Below are 7487 nucleotides of genomic sequence, written 5' to 3'. Positions count from 1 at the left end.
GTGCACCAAGTTTTTGGCGCCGTTGCCAGGGATTGTTTGAGTTTGGACAACTGACGGTTTATCTTGTTGCTTAGATTAGGAGTATTTTATTTTGTTGGTTTAGAGTCTTTTATTTGAGTCTAGTTTCATATTTTAAGTTTGGTGTCAATTGCATGCTTTTACTTTCTCTTAATTTTTCGAATTTGCATAGTCTTAGTTTTTTCTTTACCTTTAAAAATTCTAAGTTTGGTGTCTTCTTTGTGTTTTCCTTTAAAATTTTCGAAAATTTGTGTTTGTTTTTCTAAAAATTTTAAGTTTGGTGTCATTTTGTTGTTTTTCTCTTTCCTCACTTCAAAAAAATCAAATCTCTTTCAAAATCATATCTTTTTTTTAGTCAAGTCAAAATTCTAATTCAAAAATTGATCTTTTCAAATCTTTTTCAAAAATCAAATCCTTTTAATTTCTTCAATCATATCTTTTTAAATTGCTAATTCCAAAATCTTTTTAATTAATTAATTAATTTAGCTTTCAATTTGCTTTGATTTTATTCTCTTTTGGTTTTCGAATTTTTAATTATTTTATTTTATTCGGTTACTCTTTATTTTATTTTTCCACATCATCTCCCTTTCTCCATCATGGACCTAAGTGGAATTGAGCAGTCCAGAAGGATTCTGGGGTTATATGCTAACCCCATTAGAGCTGCATATAGGAGTAGCATCTGTATACCTCCCATTAAAGCAAGCAGCTTTGAGCTAAATCCTCAACTTATTATCATGGTGTAGCAAAATTACCAGTATTCCTATCTTCCACAGGAAGAACCTACTGAGTTTCTGTCACAGTTTTTACAAATTGCTGACACAGTACATGATAAAGAAGTGGATCAGGATGTCTACAGATTGTTACTGTTTCTATTTGCTGTAAAAGATCAAGCTAAGAGGTGGTTGAATAACCAACCCACAGCAAGCATAAAAACATGGAGACAGTTATCAGACAAATTCCTGAATCAATTTTACCCTCCAAAAAGGATGACACAGCTAAGGCTGGACATCCAAGGCTTTAAACAAGAGGATAATGAATCTCTTTATAATGCCTGGGAGAGGTATAGAGGTATGCTACGGAAATGCCCCTCTGAAATCTTTTCAGAGTGGGTACAGTTAGGCATCTTCTATTATGGGCTTACAGAAAAAGCTCAGATGTCTTTAGACCACTCAGCTGGTGGATCTATACACATGAGGCAGACGATTGAAGAGGCTCAAGAGCTCATAGATACGGTTGCTAGAAATCAACATTTATACTCAAGCAGTGAGTCCTCTATAAAAGAAGAAGCTATGGCAGTAACTATTGATCCTAACCCTTAAGAACAGATGGTTGAGCTTAATCAGCAATTACTCATGATGACAAAATAGTTAGCAGAATTTAAAGAGATGCTCCAAGAAACTAAAATTGCTAACAAGAATATGAAAGCACAATTAAATCAGACAAGACAGCAACTATCTAAACAGATAACAGAAAAATGCCAAGATGTTAAATTAAGGAGTGGGAAGACATTGAATGTATCAACTCAAAGCAGTAGAAAGCTAAGAAAGGAACAATTGACAGAGGATGACCCACCAACTACCCAAAATCCCTTTGACGACAGTAAGAGCCCAGGGAGGAATGATTCTGGCGTTCAAACACCAGAAAAGGGTAAGAAAGTGGCGTTAAACACCCAATGGGCAGCCAATTCTGGCGTTCAAATGCCAGAAAAGGGTTGCAATCTGGCGTTAAACGCCCAAAAAGTACCCAATCCTGGTGTTCAAACGCCACAAAGGGGTCAGACACTTGCAAGTGCTGATAACAACCCCCTTAAGCAGGCTTCTCCAACCACTTCTGTAGGAAATAAACCTGCAGCAACTAAGGTTGAAGAGTATAAAGCCAAGATGCCTTATCCTCAGAAACTCCGCCAAGCGGAACAGGATAAACAATTTGCTTAAAAAGTTTTTCTCACTGAAGAATGCAGTGCAGTCATATTAAAGAGCTTACCAGAGAAGCTTAAAGATCCTGGAAGCTTTATGATACCATGCACATTAGAGGGTACTTGTACCAAGAAAGCTCTATGTGATCTTGGGGCAAGTATCAACCTAATACCTGCATCCGCTATCAGAAAGCTTGGCTTGGCTGAAGAAGTCAAACCAACCCGAATATGCCTCCAACTTGCTGATGGCTCCATTAAATATCCATCAGGCGTAATTGAGGACATGATTGTCAAGGTTGGGCCATTTGCCTTTCTCACTGACTTTGTAGTATTGGAAATGGAGGAGCACAAGAGTGCAACTCTCATTCTAGGGAGACCTTTCCTAGCAACTGGACGAACCTTCATTGACGTCCAAAAAGGGAAATTAACCCTGAGAGTTAATGAGGATGAGTTTAAGTTGAATGTTGTCAAAGCTATGCAGCATCCAGACACCCCAAATGACTGTATGAGCGTTGATATTATAGACTCTCTGGTGGAAGAGGTTAATATGACTGAGAGTCTCGAATCAGAGCTAGAGGACATTTTTAAAGATGTTCAGTCTGACCTGGAGGAACCAGAGGAAATAAAAGAAATTCTGAAAATTCCTTAGGAAGAGGATAAGCCTCCTAAACCCGAGCTCAAGCCATTACCACCATCCCTGAAATATGCATTTCTGGGAGAAGGTGACACTTTTCCAGTGATCATAAGCTCTACTTTAAATCCACAGGAAGAGGAAGCACTAATTAAAGTGCTAAGGACACACAAGACAGCTCTTGGGTGGTCCATAAGTGATCCGGGGCATGCAGGATTCTACAGAAGCTTTCTGGGGCATGTAGGATTCTACAAAAGGTTTATAAAGGATTTTTCAAAAATTGCCAAACCTCTGAGTAATCTGCTAGCTGTTGACACACCATTTATCTTTGATAAGGAGTGTCTGCAGGCGTTTGAGACTCTGAAAGCTAAGCTGGTCACAACACCAGTCATCTCTGCACCAGACCAGACATTACCATTCGAACTAATGTGTGATGCCAGTGACCATACCGTAGGTGCAGTGTTGGGACAGAGGCATAACAAGCTTCTGCACGTCATTTATTATGCTAGCCGTGTTTTAAATGATGCACAGAAGAATTACACAACCACAAAAAAAGAGTTACTTGCAGTGGTTTATGCCATTGACAAGTTTAGATCCTATCTAGTAGGATCAAAAGTGATTGTGTACACTGACCATGCTGCTCTTAAATATCTACTCACAAAGCAGGATTCAAAACCCAGGCTCATAAGATGGGTGTTGCTTCTGCAAGAGTTTGATATAGAAATAAGAGACAGAAAAGGGACAGAGAATCAAGTAGCTGATCACCTGTCCCAGATAGAACCAGTAGCAGGAGCGCCCCACCCTCCTACTTAGATCTCTGAAACCTTTCCGGATGAGCAACTCTTTGCCATTCAGGAAGTACCATGGTTTGCAGACAGGAAAGGGAAGAAGCATGAAAGGCTTCTCTCAATACAGAATCAAATAAAACCCCCACATTCAAACTCTAAGTTTGGTGTTGGGAGGGCACAACCAAACTCTAAGTTTGGTGTTGAGAGATCATCATCATGCTCTCAGTATCCGTGAGGCTCCAAGAGAGCCCACTGTCAAGTTACTGACATTAAAGAAGCGCTTGTTGGGAGGCAACCCAATGTTATATTTATCTATTTTCCATTGTTATTTTATGTTTTCTATAGGTTGATGATCATGTAAAGTCACAAAATCGATTGAAAAAGCAAAAACAGAATGAAAAACAGAAAGAAAAGTAGTACACGCTGGAGGAAAAACCTGCTGGCGTTTAAACACCAGTAAGGGTAGCAAATGGGCGTTTAATGCCCAGTCTGGCACCATTCTGGGCGTTTAACGCCAGAAAGGGGCAGCAGACTGGCGTTTAACGCCAAGAATGGGCAAGAAGCTGGCGTTAAACGCCAGAAATGGGCAGCAGCCTGGCGTTTAACGCCAGGATTGGCAGAAAAGGGCGTTTTGCACGCCACTTGGTACATGGATGAGCTATCCTTGACACCTAAGGATCTGTGGACCCCACAGGATCCCCACTTACCCCACCACTCTCTCTCTTCTTCACCCACTCACCAATCACCTCAATACCTCTCCACCCTTATATAAACCCATCTTCACCCCCTCATTTTCACACAACCTAAACACTACTTCTCCCCCTTGGCCGAAACACAAAGCCCCCATCCATCTCCTCTATTTCTTCTTCTTCTACTCCCTCTTCTCTTCTTTTGCTCGAGGACATGCAAACCTTCTAAGTTTGGTGTGGTAAAAGCGTTGCTTTTTGTTTTTCTATAACCATGTATGACACTTAAGGACAGAGAAACCTCTAGAAAGAGGAAAGGGAAGGCAAAAGCTTCCACCTCTGAGTCTGGGAGATGGAGAGATTCATCTCAAAAGCTCATCACTAAGAAAAGGATGGAGCAAACAAGAGCATGAGGAAATTCCTCATCATGAGATCCCTGAGATGCCTCAAGGGATGCATTTCCCTCCACTAAACTATTGGGAGAAAATCAACACCTCCCTAGGAGAATTAAGCTCTAACATGGGACAACTAAGGATGCAGCACCAAGAGCATTCCATCATCCACCATGTGATTAGAAAAGATTTAAAAGCTATGAGGGAAGCGCAACAAAGACAAGGAAGAGACATAGACGAGCTCAAAAGCACTCCATAAGATCTTTAAGAGGAAGAACAAGCCGTCATCACTAAGGTGGACCCGTTCTTTAATTTTCTTGTTCTTTGTTTTCTGTTTTTCAAATTTTTATGCTTTATGTTTATCTATGTTTGTGTCTTTATTACATGATCATTAGTGTCTTAGCGTCTATGCCTTAAAGTTATAAATGTCCTATGAATCCATCACCTTTCTTAGATGAAAAATGTTTTTAATCACAAAAGAACAAGAAGTACAGGATTTCGAATTCATCTTTGAAACTTATTGAATTAGTTTGATGTGGTGACAATACTTTTTATTTTCTGAATGAATGCTTGAACAGTGCATATGTCTTTTGAATTTGTTGTTTTAAGAATGTTAAAATTGTTGGCTCTTGAATGAATGATGGAAAATGAGAAATGTTATTGAGGATATGAAAAATCATCAAATTGATTCTTGAAGCAAGAAAGAGCAGTGAATACAAAAAAAAAGCAAGCAGAAAAGCCAATAGCCCTTTAAACCAAAAGGCATGGGTAAAATAAAAAGGATCCAAGGCTTTGAGCATCAGTGGATAGGAGGGCCCACAGGAATAAAATCCTAGCCTAAGCGGCTGAACCAAGCTGTCGCTAACCATGTGCTTGTGGCGTGAAGGTGTCAAGTGAAAACTTGAGACTGAGCGGTTAAAGTCGTGATCCAGAGCAAAAAGAGTGTGCTTAAGAACCCTGGACACCTCTAATTGGGGACTCTAGCAAAGCTGAGTCAGAATCTGAAAAGGTTCACCCAGTTATGTGTCTGTGGCATGTATGTATCCGGAGGTAATACTGGAAAACAAGGTGCTTTGGGCCACGGCCAAGACTCATGAAGTAGATATGTTCAAGAATCAACATACTTAACTAGGAGAATCAATAACACTATCTGGATTCTGAGTTCTTATAGAAGCCAATCATTTTGAACTCCAAAGGATAAAGTGAGATGCCAAAACTGTTCGGAGGCAAAAAGCTGCTAGTCCCGCTCATCTAATTGGAGCTAAGTTTCATTGATATTTCGGAGTCTATAGTATATTCTCGTCTTTTTATCCTATTTGATTTTCAGTTGCTTGGGGACAAGCAACAATTTAAGTTTCGTGTTGTGATGAGCGGATAATTTATACGCTTTTTGGCATTGTTTTTAGTATGTTTTTAGTATATTTTAGTTAGTTTTCATTATATTTTTATTAGTTTTTATTTAAAATTCACTTTTCTGGACTTTACTATGAGTTTGTGTGTTTTTCTGTGATTTCAGGTATTTTCTGGCTGAAATTGAGGGACTTGAGCTAAAATCTGATTCAGAGGCTGAAAAAGGACTGCAGATGCTGTTGGATTCTGACCTTCCTGCACTCGAAGTGGATATTCTAGAGCTACAGAAACCCAATTGGCGCACTCTTATTTGCGTTGGAAAGTAGACATCCTGGGCTTTCCAGCAATATATAATAGTCCATACTTTGCCCAAGATTTGATGGCCCAAACTGTCGTTCCAAATCAGCTTCAGAATTCCCGGTGTTTAACGCCGGAACTGGCACAAAAGTTGGAGTTAAACGCCCAAACTGGCACAAAAGCTGGCGTTTAACTCCAGGAAAAGTCTCTACACATGAAAGCTTCAAATCTCAGCCCAAGCACACACCAAGTGGACCCCGGAAGTGGATTTTTACGTCATTTACTCATTCTTGTAAACCCTAGGTCACTAATTCACCATAAATAGGACTTTTGGCTATTGTATCTGTACCTCATGACACATTACACGTTTCTTCCTCATGACACTTTACACGTTTCATACTGTACCTTCTACGGCATGAGTCTATAAACCCCATGGTTGGGGGTGAGGAGTTCTGCTGTGTCTTGATGGATTAATGCAATTACTACTGTTTTTCATTCAATCACGCTTGCTTCTATTCTAAGATATTGCTTCCATTCTAAGATATCACTTGTTCCTCAACTTGATGAATGTGATGATCCGTGACACTCATCATCATTCTCACCTATGAACGTGTGCCGGACAACCACCTCCGTTCTACCTTAGACTGAGTGGATATCTCTTAGATTCCTTAATCAGAATCTTCGTGGTATAAGTTAGAATTGATGGCGGCATTCAAGAGAATCCGAAAGGCTTCTTTAGCACTGCCAGATGCAGCTTGCAATCCAGTCAGATTCTGAGAAATTATATTGACTTGCTGAGTCAATATTTTTTTCCGAGCCAAATGGCATTCAGAGTATCAATCTCAAGAACTCCTTTCTTCTGAGTTGTCCCATTGTTCACAGGATTTCTTTCAGAAGTGTACATGAACTGGTTATTTGCAATAATTTTAATAAGTTCCTGGGCTTCTACAGGCGATTTCTTCAGATGAATAGATCCACCTGCAGAATGGTCCAATGACATCTTGGATAACTCAGACAGACCATTATAGAAGATACCTATGATGCTCCATTCTGAAAGCATGTCAGAAGGACACCTTCTGATCAATTTCTTGTATCTTTCCCAAGCTTCATAGAGGGATTCACCTTCCTTCTGTTTGAAGGTTTGAACTTCCACTCTAAGCTTACTCATCTTTTGAGGTGGAAAAAATTTAGCTAAGAAGGCATTGACCAGCTTTTTCCAAGAGTTCAGGCTATCTCTAGGTTGTGAGTTCAACCATATACTAGCTCTGTCTCTTATAAAAAAGGGAAAAGCATATGTCTATAGACCTTAGGATCAACTCCATTAGTCTTAACAGTGTCACAGATTTGCAAAAATTCAGCCAAGAACTGATGAGGATCTTCCAATGGAAGTCCATGAAACTTGCAATTCTG

At 39.7% G+C, this 7487-nt stretch overlaps 1 non-coding gene across 1 annotated transcript; it reads left to right on the top strand.

Moving 5' to 3' along the window:
* The first annotated feature begins 7131 nt into the window (after positions 1-7131).
* On the top strand, positions 7132-7239 carry LOC127746041 (small nucleolar RNA R71). The gene has a single exon (XR_008007662.1). It is a non-coding gene; the product is annotated as a small nucleolar RNA R71 (small nucleolar RNA).
* Positions 7240-7487: the final 248 nt, after the last annotated feature.

Source organism: Arachis duranensis, chromosome 3 (genome assembly GCF_000817695.3).
Source record: "Arachis duranensis cultivar V14167 chromosome 3, aradu.V14167.gnm2.J7QH, whole genome shotgun sequence".
Taxonomy (NCBI): Eukaryota; Viridiplantae; Streptophyta; class Magnoliopsida; order Fabales; family Fabaceae; genus Arachis; species Arachis duranensis.
Note: the sequence above shows the minus strand (reverse complement) of the source record. Positions and strands in the feature narration are given on the sequence as shown.